The sequence below is a fragment of the Oncorhynchus masou genome, unplaced genomic scaffold (genome assembly GCF_036934945.1).
Source record: "Oncorhynchus masou masou isolate Uvic2021 unplaced genomic scaffold, UVic_Omas_1.1 unplaced_scaffold_520, whole genome shotgun sequence".
In the NCBI taxonomy this organism is placed as follows: domain Eukaryota; kingdom Metazoa; phylum Chordata; class Actinopteri; order Salmoniformes; family Salmonidae; genus Oncorhynchus; species Oncorhynchus masou.
Genome location: NW_027011606.1, coordinates 539,324 through 565,355, shown reverse-complemented (window position 1 = coordinate 565,355; position 26,032 = coordinate 539,324). Strand labels below are relative to the sequence as shown.

Below are 26,032 nucleotides of genomic sequence, written 5' to 3'. Positions count from 1 at the left end.
GAGGGGAAAGAGGGAGGGAGTAGAGAGAGAGGGAGGGAGGGAGTAGAGAGAGAGGGAGGGAGACAGGGAGGGAGGGGGGAGAAATGGGAGGGAGAGAGAGATCAGATAATTAATTAGTGTCCATCTATGCTGCTATAGACCCCAATCTCTGGCCCCCAGCCCCTGGAGATACAGGTATCATCCACAGAGACCAGACTGCCCCCCCCCAGTCTCACCTCTAGATACAGGTAACATCCACTGAGACCAGACTGCCCCCCCAGTCTCACCTCTAGATACAGGTAACATCCACTGAGACCAGACTGCCCCCCCTCACCTCTAGATCAGGTAACATCCACTCTGCCCCCCCCAGATATACAGGTAACATCCACTGAGACCAGACTGCCCCCCAGTCTCACCTCTAGATACAGGTAACATCCACTGAGACCAGACTGCCCCCCCCCCCCAGTCTCACCTCTAGATACAGGTAACATCCACTGAGACCAGACTGCCCCCCCCCCAGTCTCACCTCTAGATACAGGTAACATCCACTGAGACCAGACTGCCCCCCCCCCCAGTCTCACCTCTAGATACAGGTAACATCCACTGAGACCAGACTGCCCCCCCCAGTCTCACCTCTAGATACAGGTAACATCCACTGAGACCAGACTGCCCCCCCCAGTCTCACCTCTAGATACAGGTAACATCCACTGAGACCAGACTGCCCCCCCCAGTCTCACCTCTAGATACAGGTAACATCCACTGAGACCAGACTGCCCCCCCCAGTCTCACCTCTAGATACAGGTAACATCCACTGAGACCAGACTGCCCCCCCCAGTCTCACCTCTAGATACAGGTAACATCCACTGAGACCAGACTGCCCCCCCCCAGTCTCACCTCTAGATACAGGTAACATCCACTGAGACCAGACTGCCCCCCCCCCAGTCTCACCTCTAGATACAGGTAACATCCACTGAGACCAGACTGCCCCCCCCCCAGTCTCACCTCTAGATACAGGTAACATCCACTGAGACCAGACTGCCCCCCCAGGTAACATCCACTGAGACCAGACTAGTCTCATACAGGTAACATCCACTGAGACCAGACTGCCCCCCCCAGTCTCACCTCTAGATACAGGTAACATCCACTGAGACCAGACTGCCCCCCCCCAGTCTCACCTCTAGATACAGGTAACATCCACTGAGACCAGACTGCCCCCCCCCCCCAGTCTCACCTCTAGATACAGGTAACATCCACTGAGACCAGACTGCCCCCCCCCAGTCTCACCTCTAGATACAGGTAACATCCACTGAGACCAGACTGCCCCCCCCAGTCTCACCTCTAGATACAGGTAACATCCACTGAGACCAGACTGCCCCCCCCCAGTCTCACCTCTAGATACAGGTAACATCCACTGAGACCAGACTGCCCCTCCCCCCCAGTCTCACCTCTAGATACAGGTAACATCCACTGAGACCAGACTGCCCCCCCCCCAGTCTCACCTCTAGATACAGGTAACATCCACTGAGACCAGACTGCCCCCCCCAGTCTCACCTCTAGATACAGGTAACATCCACTGAGACCAGACTGCCCCCTCACCTCTAGATACAGGTAACATCCACTGAGACCAGTCTCACCTCTAGATACAGGTAACATCCACTGAGACCAGACTGCCCCCCCCAGTCTCACCTCTAGATACAGGTAACATCCACTGAGACCAGACTGCCCCCCCAGTCTCACCTCTAGATACAGGTAACATCCACTGAGACCAGACTGCCCCCCCCCCCCAGTCTCACCTCTAGATACAGGTAACATCCACTGAGACCAGACTGCCCCCCCCCCCCCCCAGTCTCACCTCTAGATACAGGTAACATCCACTGAGACCAGACTGCCCCCCCCAGTCTCACCTCTAGATACAGGTAACATCCACTGAGACCAGACTGCCCCCCCCAGTCTCACCTCTAGATACAGGTAACATCCACTGAGACCAGACTGCCCCCCCCAGTCTCACCTCTAGATACAGGTAACATCCACTGAGACCAGACTGCCCCCCCCCCCCAGTCTCACCTCTAGATACAGGTAACATCCACTGAGACCAGACTGCCCCCCCCAGTCTCACCTCTAGATACAGGTAACATCCACTGAGACCAGACTGCCCCCCCCCCCCCCCAGTCTCACCTCTAGATACAGGTAACATCCACTGAGACCAGACTGCCCCCCCCAGTCTCACCTCTAGATACAGGTAACATCCACTGAGACCAGACTGCCCCCCCCAGTCTCACCTCTAGATACAGGTAACATCCACTGAGACCAGACTGCCCCCCCCCCCCAGTCTCACCTCTAGATACAGGTAACATCCACTGAGACCAGACTGCCCCCCAGTCTCACCTCTAGATACAGGTAACATCCACTGAGACCAGACTGCCCCCCCCCCAGTCTCACCTCTAGATACAGGTAACATCCACTGAGACCAGACTGCCCCCCCCCCCAGTCTCACCTCTAGATACAGGTAACATCCACTGAGACCAGACTGCCCCCCCCAGTCTCACCTCTAGATACAGGTAACATCCACTGAGACCAGACTGCCCCCCCCCAGTCTCACCTCTAGATACAGGTAACATCCACTGAGACCAGACTGCCCCCCAGTCTCACCTCTAGATACAGGTAACATCCACTGAGACCAGACTGCCCCCCCCTCTAGATACAGTCTCACCTCTAGATACAGGTAACATCCACTGAGACCAGACTGCCCCCCCCAGTCTCACCTCTAGATACAGGTAACATCCACTGAGACCAGACTGCCCCCCCCACAGTCTCACCTCTAGATACAGGTAACATCCACTGAGACCAGACTGCCCCCCCCAGTCTCACCTCTAGATACAGGTAACATCCACTGAGACCAGACTGCCCCCCCCCAGTCTCACCTCTAGATACAGGTAACATCCACTGAGACCAGACTGCCCCCCCCCCAGTCTCACCTCTAGATACAGGTAACATCCACTGAGACCAGACTGCCCCCCCCCAGTCTCACCTCTAGATACAGGTAACATCCACTGAGACCAGACTGCCCCCCCAGTCTCACCTCTAGATACAGGTAACATCCACTGAGACCAGACTGCCCCCCCCCCTGAGACCAGTCTCACCTCTAGATACAGGTAACATCCACTGAGACCAGACTGCCCCCCCCAGTCTCACCTCTAGATACAGGTAACATCCACTGAGACCAGACTGCCCCCCCCAGTCTCACCTCTAGATACAGGTAACATCCACTGAGACCAGACTGCCCCCCCCCCAGTCTCACCTCTAGATACAGGTAACATCCACTGAGACCAGACTGCCCCCCCCCCAGTCTCACCTCTAGATACAGGTAACATCCACTGAGACCAGACTGCCCCCCCCCTCTAGTCTCACCTCTAGATACAGGTAACATCCACTGAGACCAGACTGCCCCCCCCCAGTCTCACCTCTAGATACAGGTAACATCCACTGAGACCAGACTGCCCCCCCCCCAGTCTCACCTCTAGATACAGGTAACATCCACTGAGACCAGACTGCCCCCCCCAGTCTCACCTCTAGATACAGGTAACATCCACTGAGACCAGACTGCCCCCCCCCCAGTCTCACCTCTAGATACAGGTAACATCCACTGAGACCAGACTGCCCCCCCCCCAGTCTCACCTCTAGATACAGGTAACATCCACTGAGACCAGACTGCCCCCCCCCCAGTCTCACCTCTAGATACAGGTAACATCCACTGAGACCAGACTGCCCCCCCCAGTCTCACCTCTAGATACAGGTAACATCCACTGAGACCAGACTGCCCCCCCCAGTCTCACCTCTAGATACAGGTAACATCCACTGAGACCAGACTGCCCCCCCCCAGTCTCACCTCTAGATACAGGTAACATCCACTGAGACCAGACTGCCCCCCCCAGTCTCACCTCTAGATACAGGTAACATCCACTGAGACCAGACTGCCCCCCCCCAGTCTCACCTCTAGATACAGGTAACATCCACTGAGACCAGACTGCCCCCCCCCCCCCCCAGTCTCACCTCTAGATACAGGTAACATCCACTGAGACCAGACTGCCCCCCCAGTCTCACCTCTAGATACAGGTAACATCCACTGAGACCAGACTGCCCCCCCCAGTCTCACCTCTAGATACAGGTAACATCCACTGAGACCAGACTGCCCCCCCCAGTCTCACCTCTAGATACAGGTAACATCCACTGAGACCAGACTGCCCCCCCCAGTCTCACCTCTAGATACAGGTAACATCCACTGAGACCAGACTGCCCCCCCCCAGTCTCACCTCTAGATACAGGTAACATCCACTGAGACCAGACTGCCCCCCCCCCAGTCTCACCTCTAGATACAGGTAACATCCACTGAGACCAGACTGCCCCCCCCCCCAGTCTCACCTCTAGATACAGGTAACATCCACTGAGACCAGACTGCCCCCCCCCCCCAGTCTCACCTCTAGATACAGGTAACATCCACTGAGACCAGACTGCCCCCCCCCCCCAGTCTCACCTCTAGATACAGGTAACATCCACTGAGACCAGACTGCCCCCCCCCCAGTCTCACCTCTAGATACAGGTAACATCCACTGAGACCAGACTGCCCCCCCCCCAGTCTCACCTCTAGATACAGGTAACATCCACTGAGACCAGACTGCCCCCCCCCCCTCTAGTCTCACCTCTAGATACAGGTAACATCCACTGAGACCACTGCCCCCCCCAGTCTCACCTCTAGACTGCCCCCCAGTCTCACCTCTAGATACAGGTAACATCCACTGAGACCAGACTGCCCCCCCCAGTCTCACCTCTAGATACAGGTAACATCCACTGAGACCAGACTGCCCCCCCCCAGTCTCACCTCTAGATACAGGTAACATCCACTGAGACCAGACTGCCCCCCCCAGTCTCACCTCTAGATACAGGTAACATCCACTGAGACCAGACTGCCCCCCCCAGTCTCACCTCTAGATACAGGTAACATCCACTGAGACCAGACTGCCCCCCCCCAGTCTCACCTCTAGATACAGGTAACATCCACTGAGACCAGACTGCCCCCCCCAGTCTCACCTCTAGATACAGGTAACATCCACTGAGACCAGACTGCCCCCCCCAGTCTCACCTCTAGATACAGGTAACATCCACTGAGACCAGACTGCCCCCCCCCAGTCTCACCTCTAGATACAGGTAACATCCACTGAGACCAGACTGCCCCCCCCCCCAGTCTCACCTCTAGATACAGGTAACATCCACTGAGACCAGACTGCCCCCCCCCCCAGTCTCACCTCTAGATACAGGTAACATCCACTGAGACCAGACTGCCCCCCCCCCAGTCTCACCTCTAGATACAGGTAACATCCACTGAGACCAGACTGCCCCCCCCAGTCTCACCTCTAGATACAGGTAACATCCACTGAGACCAGACTGCCCCCCCCCCAGTCTCACCTCTAGATACAGGTAACATCCACTGAGACCAGACTGCCCCCCCCCCAGTCTCACCTCTAGATACAGGTAACATCCACTGAGACCAGACTGCCCCCCCCCAGTCTCACCTCTAGATACAGGTAACATCCACTGAGACCAGACTGCCCCCCCCTCACCTCTAGTCTCATCCTCTAGATACAGGTAACATCCACTGAGACCAGACTGCCCCCCCCCCAGTCTCACCTCTAGATACAGGTAACATCCACTGAGACCAGACTGCCCCCCCCCCCAGTCTCACCTCTAGATACAGGTAACATCCACTGAGACCAGACTGCCCCCCCCAGTCTCACCTCTAGATACAGGTAACATCCACTGAGACCAGACTGCCCCCCCCCCAGTCTCACCTCTAGATACAGGTAACATCCACTGAGACCAGACTGCCCCCCCCAGTCTCACCTCTAGATACAGGTAACATCCACTGAGACCAGACTGCCCCCCCCAGTCTCACCTCTAGATACAGGTAACATCCACTGAGACCAGACTGCCCCCCCCAGTCTCACCTCTAGATACAGGTAACATCCACTGAGACCAGACTGCCCCCCCCCCCCAGTCTCACCTCTAGATACAGGTAACATCCACTGAGACCAGACTGCCCCCCCCCCAGTCTCACCTCTAGATACAGGTAACATCCACTGAGACCAGACTGCCCCCCCCCCAGTCTCACCTCTAGATACAGGTAACATCCACTGAGACCAGACTGCCCCCCCCCCAGTCTCACCTCTAGATACAGGTAACATCCACTGAGACCAGACTGCCCCCCCCCCCAGTCTCACCTCTAGATACAGGTAACATCCACTGAGACCAGACTGCCCCCCCCCCCCAGTCTCACCTCTAGATACAGGTAACATCCACTGAGACCAGACTGCCCCCCCCCAGTCTCACCTCTAGATACAGGTAACATCCACTGAGACCAGACTGCCCCCCCCAGTCTCACCTCTAGATACAGGTAACATCCACTGAGACCAGACTGCCCCCCCCCCAGTCTCACCTCTAGATACAGGTAACATCCACTGAGACCAGACTGCCCCCCCCCCCAGTCTCACCTCTAGATACAGGTAACATCCACTGAGACCAGACTGCCCCCCCCCAGTCTCACCTCTAGATACAGGTAACATCCACTGAGACCAGACTGCCCCCCCCCCAGTCTCACCTCTAGATACAGGTAACATCCACTGAGACCAGACTGCCCCCCCCCAGTCTCACCTCTAGATACAGGTAACATCCACTGAGACCAGACTGCCCCCCCCCCAGTCTCACCTCTAGATACAGGTAACATCCACTGAGACCAGACTGCCCCCCCAGTCTCACCTCTAGATACAGGTAACATCCACTGAGACCAGACTGCCCCCCCCCCAGTCTCACCTCTAGATACAGGTAACATCCACTGAGACCAGACTGCCCCCCCCCCAGTCTCACCTCTAGATACAGGTAACATCCACTGAGACCAGACTGCCCCCCCCCCAGTCTCACCTCTAGATACAGGTAACATCCACTGAGACCAGACTGCCCCCCCAGTCTCACCTCTAGATACAGGTAACATCCACTGAGACCAGACTGCCCCCCCCCCAGTCTCACCTCTAGATACAGGTAACATCCACTGAGACCAGACTGCCCCCCCCCCCCAGTCTCACCTCTAGATACAGGTAACATCCACTGAGACCAGACTGCCCCCCCCCCTCCAGTCTCACCTCTAGATACAGGTAACATCCACTGAGACCAGACTGCCCCCCCCAGTCTCACCTCTAGATACAGGTAACATCCACTGAGACCAGACTGCCCCCCCCCCCCAGTCTCACCTCTAGATACAGGTAACATCCACTGAGACCAGACTGCCCCCCCCAGTCTCACCTCTAGATACAGGTAACATCCACTGAGACCAGACTGCCCCCCCCCCAGTCTCACCTCTAGATACAGGTAACATCCACTGAGACCAGACTGCCCCCCCCAGTCTCACCTCTAGATACAGGTAACATCCACTGAGACCAGACTGCCCCCCCCAGTCTCACCTCTAGATACAGGTAACATCCACTGAGACCAGACTGCCCCCCCCCCCCAGTCTCACCTCTAGATACAGGTAACATCCACTGAGACCAGACTGCCCCCCCCCAGTCTCACCTCTAGATACAGGTAACATCCACTGAGACCAGACTGCCCCCCCCCTCTAGTCTCACCTCTAGATACAGGTAACATCCACTGAGACCAGACTGCCCCCCCCAGTCTCACCTCTAGATACAGGTAACATCCACTGAGACCAGACTGCCCCCCCCAGTCTCACCTCTAGATACAGGTAACATCCACTGAGACCAGACTGCCCCCCCCAGTCTCACCTCTAGATACAGGTAACATCCACTGAGACCAGACTGCCCCCCCCCAGTCTCACCTCTAGATACAGGTAACATCCACTGAGACCAGACTGCCCCCCCCCAGTCTCACCTCTAGATACAGGTAACATCCACTGAGACCAGACTGCCCCCCCCCCAGTCTCACCTCTAGATACAGGTAACATCCACTGAGACCAGACTGCCCCCCCCCCAGTCTCACCTCTAGATACAGGTAACATCCACTGAGACCAGACTGCCCCCCCCCCAGTCTCACCTCTAGATACAGGTAACATCCACTGAGACCAGACTGCCCCCCCATCCAGTCTCACCACCTCTAGATACAGGTAACATCCACTGAGACCAGACTGCCCCCCCCCAGTCTCACCTCTAGATACAGGTAACATCCACTGAGACCAGACTGCCCCCCCAGTCTCACCTCTAGATACAGGTAACATCCACTGAGACCAGACTGCCCCCCCCCCCAGTCTCACCTCTAGATACAGGTAACATCCACTGAGACCAGACTGCCCCCCCCCAGTCTCACCTCTAGATACAGGTAACATCCACTGAGACCAGACTGCCCCCCCCCCAGTCTCACCTCTAGATACAGGTAACATCCACTGAGACCAGACTGCCCCCCCCCCCTCACCTCTAGATACAGGTAACATCCACTGAGACCAGACTGCCCCCCCCCCAGTCTCACCTCTAGATACAGGTAACATCCACTGAGACCAGACTGCCCCCCCCCCCAGTCTCACCTCTAGATACAGGTAACATCCACTGAGACCAGACTGCCCCCCCCCCAGTCTCACCTCTAGATACAGGTAACATCCACTGAGACCAGACTGCCCCCCCCCCAGTCTCACCTCTAGATACAGGTAACATCCACTGAGACCAGACTGCCCCCCCCAGTCTCACCTCTAGATACAGGTAACATCCACTGAGACCAGACTGCCCCCCCCCAGTCTCACCTCTAGATACAGGTAACATCCACTGAGACCAGACTGCCCCCCCCCAGTCTCACCTCTAGATACAGGTAACATCCACTGAGACCAGACTGCCCCCCCCCAGTCTCACCTCTAGATACAGGTAACATCCACTGAGACCAGACTGCCCCCCCAGTCTCACCTCTAGATACAGGTAACATCCACTGAGACCAGACTGCCCCCCCCCCAGTCTCACCTCTAGATACAGGTAACATCCACTGAGACCAGACTGCCCCCCCCCCCAGTCTCACCTCTAGATACAGGTAACATCCACTGAGACCAGACTGCCCCCCCCCCAGTCTCACCTCTAGATACAGGTAACATCCACTGAGACCAGACTGCCCCCCCCCCAGTCTCACCTCTAGATACAGGTAACATCCACTGAGACCAGACTGCCCCCCCCCCCCCAGTCTCACCTCTAGATACAGGTAACATCCACTGAGACCAGACTGCCCCCCCCAGTCTCACCTCTAGATACAGGTAACATCCACTGAGACCAGACTGCCCCCCCCAGTCTCACCTCTAGATACAGGTAACATCCACTGAGACCAGACTGCCCCCCCCCCAGTCTCACCTCTAGATACAGGTAACATCCACTGAGACCAGACTGCCCCCCCCCCCAGTCTCACCTCTAGATACAGGTAACATCCACTGAGACCAGACTGCCCCCCCCCCAGTCTCACCTCTAGATACAGGTAACATCCACTGAGACCAGACTGCCCCCCCCCAGTCTCACCTCTAGATACAGGTAACATCCACTGAGACCAGACTGCCCCCCCCCCCCCCAGTCTCACCTCTAGATACAGGTAACATCCACTGAGACCAGACTGCCCCCCCCAGTCTCACCTCTAGATACAGGTAACATCCACTGAGACCAGACTGCCCCCCCCCAGTCTCACCTCTAGATACAGGTAACATCCACTGAGACCAGACTGCCCCCCCCAGTCTCACCTCTAGATACAGGTAACATCCACTGAGACCAGACTGCCCCCCCCCCAGTCTCACCTCTAGATACAGGTAACATCCACTGAGACCAGACTGCCCCCCCCCAGTCTCACCTCTAGATACAGGTAACATCCACTGAGACCAGACTGCCCCCCCAGTCTCACCTCTAGATACAGGTAACATCCACTGAGACCAGACTGCCCCCCCCAGTCTCACCTCTAGATACAGGTAACATCCACTGAGACCAGACTGCCCCCCCCCCAGTCTCACCTCTAGATACAGTCTCACCAGACTCTAGTCTCACCTAGATACAGGTAACATCCACTGAGACCAGACTGCCCCCCCCCCAGTCTCACCTCTAGATACAGGTAACATCCACTGAGACCAGACTGCCCCCCCCCCAGTCTCACCTCTAGATACAGGTAACATCCACTGAGACCAGACTGCCCCCCCCAGTCTCACCTCTAGATACAGGTAACATCCACTGAGACCAGACTGCCCCCCCCCCAGTCTCACCTCTAGATACAGGTAACATCCACTGAGACCAGACTGCCCCCCCCCAGTCTCACCTCTAGATACAGGTAACATCCACTGAGACCAGACTGCCCCCCCCCCAGTCTCACCTCTAGATACAGGTAACATCCACTGAGACCAGACTGCCCCCCCCCAGTCTCACCTCTAGATACAGGTAACATCCACTGAGACCAGACTGCCCCCCCCCCCAGTCTCACCTCTAGATACAGGTAACATCCACTGAGACCAGACTGCCCCCCCCCCAGTCTCACCTCTAGATACAGGTAACATCCACTGAGACCAGACTGCCCCCCCCCCCAGTCTCACCTCTAGATACAGGTAACATCCACTGAGACCAGACTGCCCCCCCCAGTCTCACCTCTAGATACAGGTAACATCCACTGAGACCAGACTGCCCCCCCCCCCCAGTCTCACCTCTAGATACAGGTAACATCCACTGAGACCAGACTGCCCCCCCCCACCTCTAGATACAGTCTCACCTCTAGATACAGGTAACATCCACTGAGACCAGACTGCCCCCCCCCCCCAGTCTCACCTCTAGATACAGGTAACATCCACTGAGACCAGACTGCCCCCCCCAGTCTCACCTCTAGATACAGGTAACATCCACTGAGACCAGACTGCCCCCCCCAGTCTCACCTCTAGATACAGGTAACATCCACTGAGACCAGACTGCCCCCCCCCCAGTCTCACCTCTAGATACAGGTAACATCCACTGAGACCAGACTGCCCCCCCCAGTCTCACCTCTAGATACAGGTAACATCCACTGAGACCAGACTGCCCCCCCCCAGTCTCACCTCTAGATACAGGTAACATCCACTGAGACCAGACTGCCCCCCCCAGTCTCACCTCTAGATACAGGTAACATCCACTGAGACCAGACTGCCCCCCCCCAGTCTCACCTCTAGATACAGGTAACATCCACTGAGACCAGACTGCCCCCCCCCCAGTCTCACCTCTAGATACAGGTAACATCCACTGAGACCAGACTGCCCCCCCCCCCAGTCTCACCTCTAGATACAGGTAACATCCACTGAGACCAGACTGCCCCCCCCCACTGAGTCTCACCTCTAGATACAGGTAACATCCACTGAGACCAGACTGCCCCCCCCCCAGTCTCACCTCTAGATACAGGTAACATCCACTGAGACCAGACTGCCCCCCCCAGTCTCACCTCTAGATACAGGTAACATCCACTGAGACCAGACTGCCCCCCCCCAGTCTCACCTCTAGATACAGGTAACATCCACTGAGACCAGACTGCCCCCCCCCCAGTCTCACCTCTAGATACAGGTAACATCCACTGAGACCAGACTGCCCCCCCCCCACTGAGACCAGACTGCCCCCCCCCAGTCTCACCTCTAGATACAGGTCACATCCACTGAGACCAGACTGCCCCCCCCCCTCACCTCTAGTCTCACCTCTAGATACAGGTAACATCCACTGAGACCAGACTGCCCCCCCCCCCCCAGTCTCACCTCTAGATACAGGTAACATCCACTGAGACCAGACTGCCCCCCCAGTCTCACCTCTAGATACAGGTAACATCCACTGAGACCAGACTGCCCCCCCCCCAGTCTCACCTCTAGATACAGGTAACATCCACTGAGACCAGACTGCCCCCCCCCAGTCTCACCTCTAGATACAGGTAACATCCACTGAGACCAGACTGCCCCCCCCCCCCCAGTCTCACCTCTAGATACAGGTAACATCCACTGAGACCAGACTGCCCCCCCCAGACCAGACTGCCCCCCCCCCCCCCCAGTCTCACCTCTAGATACAGGTAACATCCACTGAGACCAGACTGCCCCCCCCCCCCAGTCTCACCTCTAGATACAGGTAACATCCACTGAGACCAGACTGCCCCCCCCCCAGTCTCACCTCTAGATACAGGTAACATCCACTGAGACCAGACTGCCCCCCCCCACCCCAGTCTCACCTCTAGATACAGGTAACATCCACTGAGACCAGACTGCCCCCCCCCCAGTCTCACCTCTAGATACAGGTAACATCCACTGAGACCAGACTGCCCCCCCCCAGTCTCACCTCTAGATACAGGTAACATCCACTGAGACCAGACTGCCCCCCCCCCCAGTCTCACCTCTAGATACAGGTAACATCCACTGAGACCAGACTGCCCCCCCCCCAGTCTCACCTCTAGATACAGGTAACATCCACTGAGACCAGACTGCCCCCCCAGTCTCACCTCTAGATACAGGTAACATCCACTGAGACCAGACTGCCCCCCCCCAGTCTCACCTCTAGATACAGGTAACATCCACTGAGACCAGACTGCCCCCCCCAGTCTCACCTCTAGATACAGGTAACATCCACTGAGACCAGACTGCCCCCCCAGTCTCACCTCTAGATACAGGTAACATCCACTGAGACCAGACTGCCCCCCCCAGTCTCACCTCTAGATACAGGTAACATCCACTGAGACCAGACTGCCCCCCCCCAGTCTCACCTCTAGATACAGGTAACATCCACTGAGACCAGACTGCCCCCCCAGTCTCACCTCTAGATACAGGTAACATCCACAGACCAGACTGCCCCCCCCAGTCTCACCAGACATCCACTGAGACCAGACTGCCCCCAGTCTCACCTCTAGATACAGGTAACATCCACTGAGACCAGACTGCCCCCCCCCCAGTCTCACCTCTAGATACAGGTAACATCCACTGAGACCAGACTGCCCCCCCCAGTCTCACCTCTAGATACAGGTAACATCCACTGAGACCAGACTGCCCCCCCAGTCTCACCTCTAGATACAGGTAACATCCACTGAGACCAGACTGCCCCCCAGTCTCCCTCTAGATACCCACTGAGACCAGACTGCCCCAGTCTCACCTCTAGATACAGGTAACATCCACTGAGACCAGACTGCCCCCCCCCCCCCCCAGTCTCACCTCTAGATACAGGTAACATCCACTGAGACCAGACTGCCCCCCCTCCCCAGTCTCACCTCTAGATACAGGTAACATCCACTGAGACCAGACTGCCCCCCCCCCCCCAGTCTCACCTCTAGATACAGGTAACATCAACTGAGACCAGACTGCCCCCCCCCCAGTCTCACCTCTAGATACAGGTCAACTATAAGGAACAACACACATACAGGCAACAGTTACTGTTATTGTCAGGTTCTCTCTGTGTGTGTGTGTGTGTGTGTGTGTGTGTGTGTGTGTGTGTGTGTGTGTGTGTGTGTGTGTGTGTGTGTGTGTGTGTGTGTGTGTGTGTGTGTGTGTGTGCAGGGCGTTGGCTCTGGTGGACCAGGGTGTTTGCAGAGGAGGGGTGGGTGGAGGGTGCCACTGTGGCCGAGTGCGTCAGTTTCTTAAGAAGTTTGGTTGTGTTTGTTTTAGTGACTGTGCTAGTTTCAACATGCCTTTCAACACAACAACACACACCCATTACACACACCCATTTCTCACACACACACACAGTTTAGATTCACTCATTGACTATCAGGTTCTTCCATGCTACTCTGTGTTCTATTTGGTGTGTGTGTGTGTGTGTGTGTGTGTGTGCGTGTGCGTGTGCGTGTGCGTGTGCGTGTGCGTGTGCGTGTGTGTGTGTGTGTGTGTACAGTACGTACATGAGAGGATTCAGTAAACAACATTCACATAACGCTCAGCCTCACACTGAAGGACTTTAGCTCAGTGGACTAACACAGTCTGGTAGGGTTACAGATGTCCTTGGTTTCAAACCCAGTCAGTAGCAGAAAGTCAAACATTAAGTAAGTAATAAGAAATAACTTAATCCTCCCTTCCTAACCCTATACCTAACCCTCCCTTCCTAACCCCATACCTAACCCTCCCTTCCTAACCCTCCTTTCCTAACCCTCCCTTCCTAACCCTATACCTAACCCTCCCTTCCTAACCCTACCTAACCCTCCCTTCCTAACCCTCCTTTCCTAACCCAACCCTATACCTAACCCTCCTTTCCTAACCCTCCCTTCCTAACCCTCCTTCCTAACCCTCCCTTCCTAACCCTCCCTTCCTAACCCTATACCTAACCCTCCCTTCCTAACCCTCCTTTCCTAACCCTCCCTTCCTAACCCTCCCTTTCTAACCCCATACCTAACCCTCCCTTCCTAACCCTCCTTTCCTAACCCTCCCTTCCTAACCCTTCCTTCCTAACCCTCCCTTCCTAACCCTTCCTTCCTAACCCCATACCTAACCCTCCCTTCCTAACCCTCCTTTCCTAACCCTCCCTTCCTAACCCTCCCTTTCTAACCCTATACCTAACCCTTCCTTCCTAACCCTTCCTTCCTAACCCTCCCTTCCTAACCCTATACCTAACCCTCCTTCCTAACCCTATACCTAACCCTCCCTTCCTAACCCTATACCTAACCCTCCCTTCCTAACCCTCCTTTCCTAACCCTCCCTTCCTAACCCTCCCTTCCTAACCCTCCCTTCCTAACCCTCCCTTCCTAACCCTATACCTAACCCTCCCTTCCTAACCCTCCCTTCCTAACCCTCCCTTCCTAACCCTCCCTTCCTAACCCTTCCTACCTAAACCTAACCCTCCCTTCCTAACCCTCCCTTCCCTTCCTAACCCTTCCTTCCTAACCCTATACCTAACCCTCCCTTCCTAACCCTTCCTTCCTAACCCTCCCTTCCTAACCCTCCCTTCTAACCCTCCCTTGCCTAACCCTCCCTTCCTAACCCTCCTTGCTAACCCTCCCTTCCTAACCCTCCTTCCTAACCCTCCCTTCCTAACCCTTCCTTCCTAACCCTCCCTTCCTAACCCCCCTTCCTAACCCTCCCTTCCTAAACCTCCCTTCCTAACCCTCCCTTCCTAACACTTCCTTCCTAACCCTCCCTTCCTAACCCTTCCTTCCTAACCCTATACCTAAACCTCCCTTCCTAACCCTCCCTTCCAAACCCTCCCTTCCTAACCCTTCCTTCCTAACCCTTCCTTCCTAACCCTTCCTTCCTAACCCTATACCTAACCCTTCCTTCCTAACCCTCCCTTACTAACCCTTCCTTCCTAACCCTCCCTCCCTAACCCTCCCTTCCTAACCCTCCCTAACCCTATACCTAACCCTCCATTCCTAACCCTATACCTAACCCTTCCTTCCTAACCCTTCCTTCCTAACCCAATACCTAACCCTTCCTTCCTAACCCTTCCTTCCTAACCCTCCCTTCCTAACCCAATACCTAACCCTCCCTTCCTAACCCTTCCTTCCTAACCCTCCCTAACCCTATACCTAACCCTCCCTTCCTAAACCTATACCTAACCCTTCCTTCCTAACCCTCCCTTCCCAACCCTCCCTTCCTAACCCTCCCTTCCTAAACCTTAACCCTACCTAACCCTTCCTTCCTAACCCTCCCTACCTAACCCTCCCTTCCTAACCCTCCCTTCCTAACCCCTAACCTAACCCTCCCTTCCTAAACCTATACCTAACCCTCTCTTCCTAACCCTCCCTTCCTAACCCTCCCTTCCTAACCCTCCCTTCCTAACCGTTCCTTCCTAACCCTCCCTTCCTAAACCTATACCTTCCTTCCTAACCCAATACCTAACCCTCCCTTCCTAACCCTCCCTTCCTAACCCAATACCTAACCCTCCCTTCCTAACCCTCCCTTCCTAAACCTGACCCTCCCTTCCTAACCCTCCCTTCCTAACCCTTCCTTCCTAACCCTCCCTTCCTAACCCTCCCTTCCTAACCCTCCCTTCCTAACCCTATACCTAACCGTTCCTTCCTAACCCTCCCTTCCTAAACCTATACCTTCCTTCCTAACCCAATACCTAACCCTCCCTTCCTAACCCTTCCTTCCTAACCCTCCCTTCCTAACCCTATACCTAACCCTTCCTTCCTAACCCTCCCTTCCTAACCCTCCCTTCGTAACCCTCCCTTCCTAACCCTTCCTTCCTAACCCTATACCTAACCCTTCCTTCCTAACCCTCCCTTCCTAACCCTCCCTAACCCTATACCTAACCCTCCCTTCCTAAACCTATACCTAACCCTTCCTTCCTAACCCTCCCTTCCTAACTCTCCCTTCCTAACCCTCTACCTAACCCTCTACCTAACCCTCCCTTCCTAAACCTATACCTAACCCTTCCTTCCTAACCCTTCCTTCCTAACCCTCCCTTCCTAACCCTCCCTTCCTAACCCTCCCTTCCTAAACCTATACCTAACCCTTCCTTCCTAACCCTCCCTTCCTAACCCTCCCTTCCTAAACCTATACCTAACCCTTCCTTCCTAACCCTCCCTTCCTAACACTCTACCTAACCCTTCCTTCCTAACCCTCCCTTCCTAACCATTCCTTCCTAACCCTCCCTTCCTAACCCTATACCTAACCCTCCCTTCCTAAACCTGACCTTCCCTTCCTAACCTTCCCTTCTTAAACCTAACCCTCCCTTCCTAAACCTGACCCCCCCTTCCTAAACCTGACCCTCCTGTCCTAAACCTGACCCTCCTGTCCTAAACCTGACCCTCCTGTCCTAAACCTAACCCTCCCTTCATAAACCTGACCCTCCCTTCATAAACCTGACCCTCCTGTCCTAAACCTAACCCTCCATCCCTTCCTAAACCTGACCCTCCCTTCCTAAACCTGACCCTCCCTTCATAAACCTGACCCCCCCCTTCCTAAACCTGACCCCCCCTTCCTAAACCTGACCCTCCCTTCCTAAACCTGACCCTCCTTTCCTAAACCTAAGCCTCCCTTCCTAAACCTAACCCTCCATCCCTTCCTAAACCTGACCCTCCCTTCCTAAACCTGACCCTCCCTTCATAAACCTGACCCCCCCTTCCTAAACCTGACCCCTCCCTTCCTAAACCTGACCCCCCCTTCCTAAACCTGACCCTCCCTTCCTAAACCTGACCCTCCCTTCCTAAACCTGACCCCCCCTTCCTAAACCTGACCCTCCCTTCCTAAACCTATCCCTCCCTTCCTAAACCTAAACCTAACCTAACCCTGGTATAACAACTAGACAGTAAATACAGGTAGTTACAGGTATGGTATTACAACTAGACAGTAAATACAGGTAGTTACAGGTATGGTATTACAACTAGACAGTAAATACAGGTAGTTACAGGTATGGTAATACAACTAGACAGTAAATACAGGTAGTTACAGGTATGGTAATACAACTAGACAGTAAATACAGGTAGTTACAGGTATGGTATTACAACTAGACAGTAAATACAGGTAGTTACAGGTATGGTAATACAACTAGACAGTAAATACAGGTAGTTACAGGTATGGTAATACAACTAGACAGTAAATACAGGTAGCTACAGGTATGGTATTACAACTAGACAGTAAATACAGGTAGTTGCAGGTATGGTATTACAACTAGACAGTAAATACAGGTAGTTACAGGTATGGTACTACAACTAGACAGTAAATACAGGTAGTTACAGGTATGGTACTACAACTAGACAGTAAATACAGGAAGTTACAGGTAGTTACAGGTATGGTATACAACTAGACAGTAAATACAGGTAGTTACAGGTATGGTCAGGCATTCTCTAGAATATTACAACTAAAGAGAGAGAGAGAGATGAGGAGACAGACAGAGCGTGGTGGTAGACGGTAGGTAAATTGTGTATTACCTTAAATACATGTTTACACAGTAAGCCAGTAACCCAGTCTCTACTGTACCAGACCGACAGTAACCCAGTCTCTACTGTACCAGACCGACAGTAACCCAGTCTCTACTGTACCAGACCAGTAACCCAGTCTCTACTGTACCAGACCAACAGTAACCCAGTCTCTACTGTACCAGACCGACAGTAACCCAGTCTCTACTGTACCAGACCAACAGTAACCCAGTCTCTACTGTACCAGACCGACAGTAACCCAGTCTCTACTGTACCAGACCGACAGTAACCCAGTCTCTACTGTACCAGACCGACAGTAACCCAGTCTCTACTGTACCAGACCGACAGTAACCCAGTCTCTACTGTACCAGACCGACAGTAACCCAGTCTCTACTGTACCAGACCGACAGTAACCCAGTCTCTACTGTACCAGACCAACAGTAACCCAGTCTCTACTGTACCAGACCGACAGTAACCCAGTCTCTACTGGACCAGACCGACAGTAACCCAGTCTCTACTGTACCAGACCGACACTAAAACAGTCTCTACTGTACCAGACCGACAGTAACCCAGTCTCTACTGGACCAGACCGACAGTAACCCAGTCTCTACTGTACCAGACCAACAGTAACCCAGTCTCTACTGTACCAGACCAACAGTAACCCAGTCTCTACTGTACCAGACCAACCCAGTAACCCAGTCTCTACTGTACCAGACCGACAGTAACCCAGTCTCTACTGTACCAGACCGACAGTAACCCAGTCTCTACTGTACCAGACCGACAGTAACCCAGTCTCTACTGTACCAGACCGACAGTAACCCAGTCTCTACTGTACCAGACCGACAGTAACCCAGTCTCTACTGTACCAGACCGACAGTAACCCAGTCTCTACTGTACCAGACCGACAGTAACCCAGTCTCTACTGTACCAGACCAACAGTAACCCAGTCTCTACTGTACCAGACCAACAGTAACCCAGTCTCTACTCTAACCAGACCAACAGTAACCCAGTCTCTACTGGACCAGACCGACAGTAACCCAGTCTCTACTGTACCATACCGACAGTAACCCAGTCTCTACTGTACCAGACCGACAGTAACCCAGTCTCTACTGTACCAGACCAACAGTAACCCAGTCTCTACTGTACCAGACCGACAGTAACCCAGTCTCTACTGTACCAGACCGACAGTAACCCAGTCTCTACTGTACCAGACCGACAGTAACCCAGTCTCTACTGTACCAGACCGACAGTAACCCAGTCTCTACTGTACCAGACCGACAGTAACCCAGTCTCTACTGTACCAGACCGACAGTAACCCAGTCTCTACTGTACCAGACCAACAGTAACCCAGTCTCTACTGTACCAGACCGACAGTAACCCAGTCTCTACTGTACCAGACCAACAGTAACCCAGTCTGTACTGTACCAGACCGACAGTAACCCAGTCTCTACTGTACCAGACCGACAGTAACCCAGTCTCTACTGTACCAGACCGACAGTAACCCAGTCTCTACTGTACCAGACCAACAGTAACCCAGTCTCTACTGTACCAGACCGACAGTAACCCAGTCTCTACTGTACCAGACCGACAGTAACCCAGTCTCTACTGTACCAGACCAACAGTAACCCAGTCTCTACTGTACCAGACCAGTAACCCAGTCTCTACTGGACCAGATCGACAGTAACCCAGTCTCTACTGTACCAGACCGACAGTAACCCAGTCTCTACTGTACCAGACCAGTAACCCAGTCTCTACTGTACCAGACCAGTAACCCAGTCTCTACTGTACCAGACCAACAGTAACCCAGTCTCTACTGTACCAGACCGACAGTAGCCCAGTCTCTACTGTACCAGACCAACAGTAACCCAGTCTCTACTGTACCAGACCGACAGTAACCCAGTCTCTACTGTACCAGACCGACAGTAACCCAGTCTCTACTGTACCAGACCGACAGTAACCCAGTCTCTACTCTACCAGACCGACAGTAACCCAGTCTCTACTGTACCAGACCGACAGTAACCCAGTCTCTACTGTACCAGACCAGTAACCCAGTCTCTACTGTACCAGACCAACAGTAACCCAGTCTCTACTGTACCAGACCAACAGTAACCCAGTCTCTACTCTACCAGACCGACAGTAACCCAGTCTCTACTGTACCAGACCGACAGTAACCCAGTCTCTACTGTACCAGACCAACAGTAACCCAGTCTCTACTGTACCAGACCGACAGTAACCCAGTCTCTACTGTACCAGACCAACAGTAACCCAGTCTCTACTGTACCAGACCGACAGTAACCCAGTCTCTACTGTACCAGACCGACAGTAACCCAGTCTCTACTGTACCAGACCGACAGTAACCCAGTCTCTACTGTACCAGACCGACAGTAACCCAGTCTGTACTGTACCAGACCGACAGTAACCCAGTCTCTACTGTACCAGACCGACAGTAACCCAGTCTCTACTGTACCAGACCAACAGTAACCCAGTCTCTACTGGACCAGACCGACAGTAACCCAGTCTCTACTGTACCAGACCAACAGTAACCCAGTCTCTACTGTACCAGACCGACAGTAACCCAGTCTCTACTGTACCAGACCGACAGTAACCCAGTCTCTACTGTACCAGACCGACAGTAACCCAGTCTCTACTGTACCAGACCGACAGTAACCCAGTCTCTACTGTACCAGACCAACAGTAACCCAGTCTCTACTGTACCAGACCGACAGTAACCCAGTCTCTACTGTACCAGACCGACAGTATCCCAGTCTCTACTGTACCAGACCAACAGTAACCCAGTCTCTACTGTACCAGACCAGTAACCCAGTCTCTACTGGACCAGACCGACAGTAACCCAGTCTCTACTGTACCAGACCGACAGTAACCCAGTCTATACTGTACCAGACCAGTAACCCAGTCTCTACTGTACCAGACCAGTAACCCAGTCTCTACTGTACCAGACCAACAGTAACCCAGTCTCTACTGTACCAGACCAACAGTAGCCCAGTCTCTACTGTACCAGACCGACAGTAACCCAGTCTCTACTGTACCAGACCGACAGTAACCCAGTCTCTACTGTACCAGACCAACAGTAACCCAGTCTCTACTGTACCAGACCAGTAACCCAGTCTCTACTGTACCAGACCGACAGTAACTCAGTCTCTACTGTACCAGAACGACAGTAACCCAGTCTCTACTGTACCAGACCGACAGTAACCCAGTCTCTACTGTACCAGACCAACAGTAACCCAGTCTCTACTGTACCAGACCAACAGTAACCCAGTCTCTACTGTACCAGACCGACAGTTACCCAGTCTCTACTGTACCAGACCGACAGTAACCCAGTCTCTACTGTACCAGACCAACAGTAACCCAGTCTCTACTGTACCAGACCGACAGTAACCCAGTCTCTACTGTACCAGACCAACAGTAACCCAGTCTCTACTGTACCAGACCAACAGTAACCCAGTCTCTACTGTACCAGACCAACAGTAACCCAGTCTCTACTGTACCAGACCAACAGTAACCCAGTCTCTACTGTACCAGACCGACAGTAACCCAGTCTCTACTGTACCAGACCAGTAACCCAGTCTCTACTGGACCAGACCAACAGTAACCCAGTCTCTACTGTACCAGACCGACAGTAACCCAGTCTCTACTGTACCAGACCGACAGTAACCCAGTCTCTACTGTACCAGACCAACAGTAACCCAGTCTCTACTGTACCAGACCAGTAACCCAGTCTCCCCAGCCAGACATCTTACTTCCTCAAATCTTTGAATATGTTGCCTGTTGGATTACGTGGCTCCGAAGTCCAAGTCGAATGCCGTCCCCGACTAACAGAGAGCAACAGTGACATCTAATGGACAGGTGCTGTCATTACACCAGTCTGTGCTCTGAGGGCTCAGGACACAGCTGTTCTGTACGGTCTCTGGGACACACAATGAAGTCATCAATGTCTGTTTTTTTTGGGGTCCTTAAAAAAAGGTGAATCTACCTTTTCTACGGATTTATTACTATGGGACTAGCCAGGCTAAATGCATCAATTATTACTATGGGGACTAGCCAGGCTAAATGCATCAATTATTACTAAGGGGACTAGCCAGGCTAAATGCATCAATTATTACTATAGGGACTAGCCAGGCTAAATGCATCAATTATTACTATAGGGACTAGCCAGGCTAAATGCATCAATTATTACTAAGGGGACTATCCTGGCTAAATGCATCAACTATTACTAAGGGGACTAGCCAGGCTAAATGCATCAATTATTACTAAGGGGACTATCCTGGCTAAATGCATCAATTATTACTATAGGGACTAGCCAGGCTAAATGCATCAATTATTACTAAGGGGACTATCCTGGCTAAATGCATCAATTATTACTATAGGGACTAGCCAGGCTAAATGCATCAATTATTACTATGGGGACTAGCCAGGCTAAATGCATCAATTATTACTAAGGGGACTAGCCAGGCTAAATGCATCAATTATTACTATGGGGACTAGCCAGGCTAAATGCATTAATTATTACTAAGGGGACTAGCCAGGCTAAATGCATTAATTATTACTAAGGGGACTATCCTGGCTAAATGCATCAATTATTACTATAGGGACTAGCCAGGCTAAATGCATCAATTATTACTAAGGGGACTAGCCAGGCTAAATGCATCAATTATTACTATAGGGACTAGCCAGGCTAAATGCATCAATTATTACTATAAGGACTATCCTGGCTAAATGCATCAATTATTACTATAGGGACTAGCCAGGCTAAATGCATCAATTATTACTAAGGGGACTATCCAGGCTAAATGCATCAATTATTACTAAGGGGACTATCCTGGCTAAATGCATCAATTATTACTAAGGGTACTATCCTGGCTAAATGCATCAATTATTACTAAAGGGACTAGCCAGGCTAAATGCATCAATTATTACTATAAGGACTATCCTGGCTAAATGCATCAATTATTACTAAGGGGACTAGCCAGGCTAAATGCATCAATTATTACTATGGGAACTATCCTGGCTAAATGCATCAATTATTACTAAGGGGACTATCCAGGCTAAATGCATCAATTATTACTATAGGGACTAGCCAGGCTAAATGCATCAATTATTACTATGGGAACTATCCTGGCTAAATGCATCAATTATTACTAAGGGGACTAGCCAGGCTAAATGCATCAATTATTACTAAGGGGACTATCCTGGCTAAATGCATCAATTATTACTAAGGGGACTAGCCAGGCTAAATGCATCAATTATTACTATGGGAACTATCCTGGCTAAATGCATCAATTATTACTATAGGGACTAGCCAGGCTAAATGCATCAATTATTACTATAGGGACTAGCCAGGCTAAATGCATCAATTATTACTATAGGGACTAGCCAGGCTAAATGCATCAATTATTACTATAGGGACTAGCCAGGCTAAATGCATCAATTATTACTATAGGGACTAGCCAGGCTAAATGCATCAATTATTACTATAGGGACTAGCCAGGCTAAATGCATCAATTATTACTAAGGGGACTAGCCAGGCTAAATGCATCAATTATTACTAAGGGGACTATCCTGGCTAAATGCATCAATTATTACTAAGGGGACTATCCAGGCTAAATGCATCAATTATTACTAAGGGGACTAGCCAGGCTAAATGCATCAATTATTACTATGGGAACTATCCTGGCTAAATGCATCAATTATTACTATAGGGACTAGCCAGGCTAAATGCATCAATTATTACTATAGGGACTAGCCAGGCTAAATGCATCAATTATTACTATAGGGACTAGCCAGGCTAAATGCATCAATTATTACTATAGGGACTAGCCAGGCTAAATGCATCAATTATTACTATAGGGACTAGCCAGGCTAAATGCATCAATTATTACTAAGGGGACTAGCCAGGCTAAATGCATCAATTATTACTATAGGGACTAGCCAGGCTAAATGCATCAATTATTACTATAGGGGACTATCCTGGCTAAATGCATCAATTATTACTAAGGGGACTATCCTGGCTAAATGCATCAATTATTACTAAGGGGACTAGCCAGGCTAAATGCATCAATTATTACTATAGGGACTAGCCAGGCTAAATGCATCAATTATTACTATAGGGGACTAGCCAGGCTAAATGCATCAATTATTACTAAGGGGACTAGCCAGGCTAAATGCATCAATTATTACTAAGGGGACTAGCCAGGCTAAATGCATCAATTATTACTATGGGAACTATCCTGGCTAAATGCATCAATTATTACTAAGGGGACTATCCTGGCTAAATGCATCAATTATTACTAAGGGGACTAGCCAGGCTAAATGCATCAATTATTACTATAGGGACTAGCCAGGCTAAATGCATCAATTATTACTATAGGGACTAGCCAGGCTAAATGCATCAATTATTACTATAGGGACTAGCCAGGCTAAATGCATCAATTATTACTAAGGGGCTATCCAGGCTAAATGCATCAATTATTACTAAGGGGACTAGCCAGGCTAAATGCATCAATTATTACTATAGGAACTATCCTGGCTAAATGCATCAATTATTACTAAGGGGACTAGCCAGGCTAAATGCATCAATTATTACTATAATGACTATCTTGGCTAAATGCATCAATTATCACTAAGGGAACTATCCTGGCTAAATGCATCAATTATTACTAAGGGGACTAGCCAGGCTAAATGTATCAATTATTACTATAGGAACTATCCTGGCTAAATGCATCAATTATTACTAAGGGGACTAGCCAGGCTAAATGCATCAATTATTACTATAATGACTATCTTGGCTAAATGCATCAATTATTACTATGGGAACTATCCTGGCTAAATGCATCAATTATTACTAAGGGGACTAGCCAGGCTAAATGCATCAATTATTACTATAGGAACTATCCTGGCTAAATGCATCAATTATTACTAAGGGGACTAGCCAGGCTAAATGCATCAATTATTACTATAATGACTATCTTGGCTAAATGCATCAATTATTACTAAGGGGACTAGCCAGGCTAAATGCATCAATTATTACTATAATGACTATCCTGGCTAAATGCATCAATTATTACTAAGGGGACTATCCTGGCTAAATGCATCAATTATTACTATAGGGACTAGCCAGGCTAAATGCATCAATTATTACTAAGGGGACTAGCCAGGCTAAATGCATCAATTATTACTATGGGAACTATCCTGGCTAAATGCATCAATTATTACTATAGGGACTAGCCAGGCTAAATGCATCAATTATTACTATAGGGACTAGCCAGGCTAAATGCATCAATTATTACTATAGGGACTAGCCAGGCTAAATGCATCAATTATTACTATAGGGACTAGCCAGGCTAAATGCATCAATTATTACTATAGGGACTATCCTGGCTAAATGCATCAATTATTACTATAGGGACTAGCCAGGCTAAATGCATCAATTATTACTAAGGGGACTATCCTGGCTAAATGCATCAATTATTACTAAAGGGACTAGCCAGGCTAAATGCATCAATTATTACTAAGGGGACTAGCCAGGCTAAATGCATCAATTATTACTAAGGGGACTAGCCAGGCTAAATGCATCAATTATTACTAAGGGGACTAGCCAGGCTAAATGCATCAATTATTACTAAGGGGACTAGCCAGGCTAAATGCATCAATTATTACTATAGGGACTAGCCAGGCTAAATGCATCAATTATTACTATAGGGACTATCCTGGCTAAATGCATCAATTATTACTAAGGGGACTAGCCAGGCTAAATGTATCAATTATTACTATAGGAACTATCCTGGCTAAATGCATCAATTATTACTAAGGGGACTAGCCAGGCTAAATGCATCAATTATTACTATAATGACTATCTTGGCTAAATGCATCAATTATTACTATGGGAACTATCCTGGCTAAATGCATCAATTATTACTAAGGGGACTAGCCAGGCTAAATGCATCAATTATTACTATAGGAACTATCCTGGCTAAATGCATCAATTATTACTAAGGGGACTAGCCAGGCTAAATGCATCAATTATTACTATAATGACTATCTTGGCTAAATGCATCAATTATTACTAAGGGGACTAGCCAGGCTAAATGCATCAATTATTACTATAATGACTATCCTGGCTAAATGCATCAATTATTACTAAGGGGACTATCCTGGCTAAATGCATCAATTATTACTATAGGGACTAGCCAGGCTAAATGCA

The 26,032-nt window shown here is 51.3% G+C and overlaps 1 protein-coding gene across 1 annotated transcript in view; it reads right to left on the bottom strand.

Moving 5' to 3' along the window:
- The window catches only part of LOC135535840 (TBC1 domain family member 1-like), a 98,377-nt gene that overhangs the window by 1,190 nt on the left and 71,155 nt on the right, over positions 1–26,032 (bottom strand). The window lies entirely within an intron of this gene.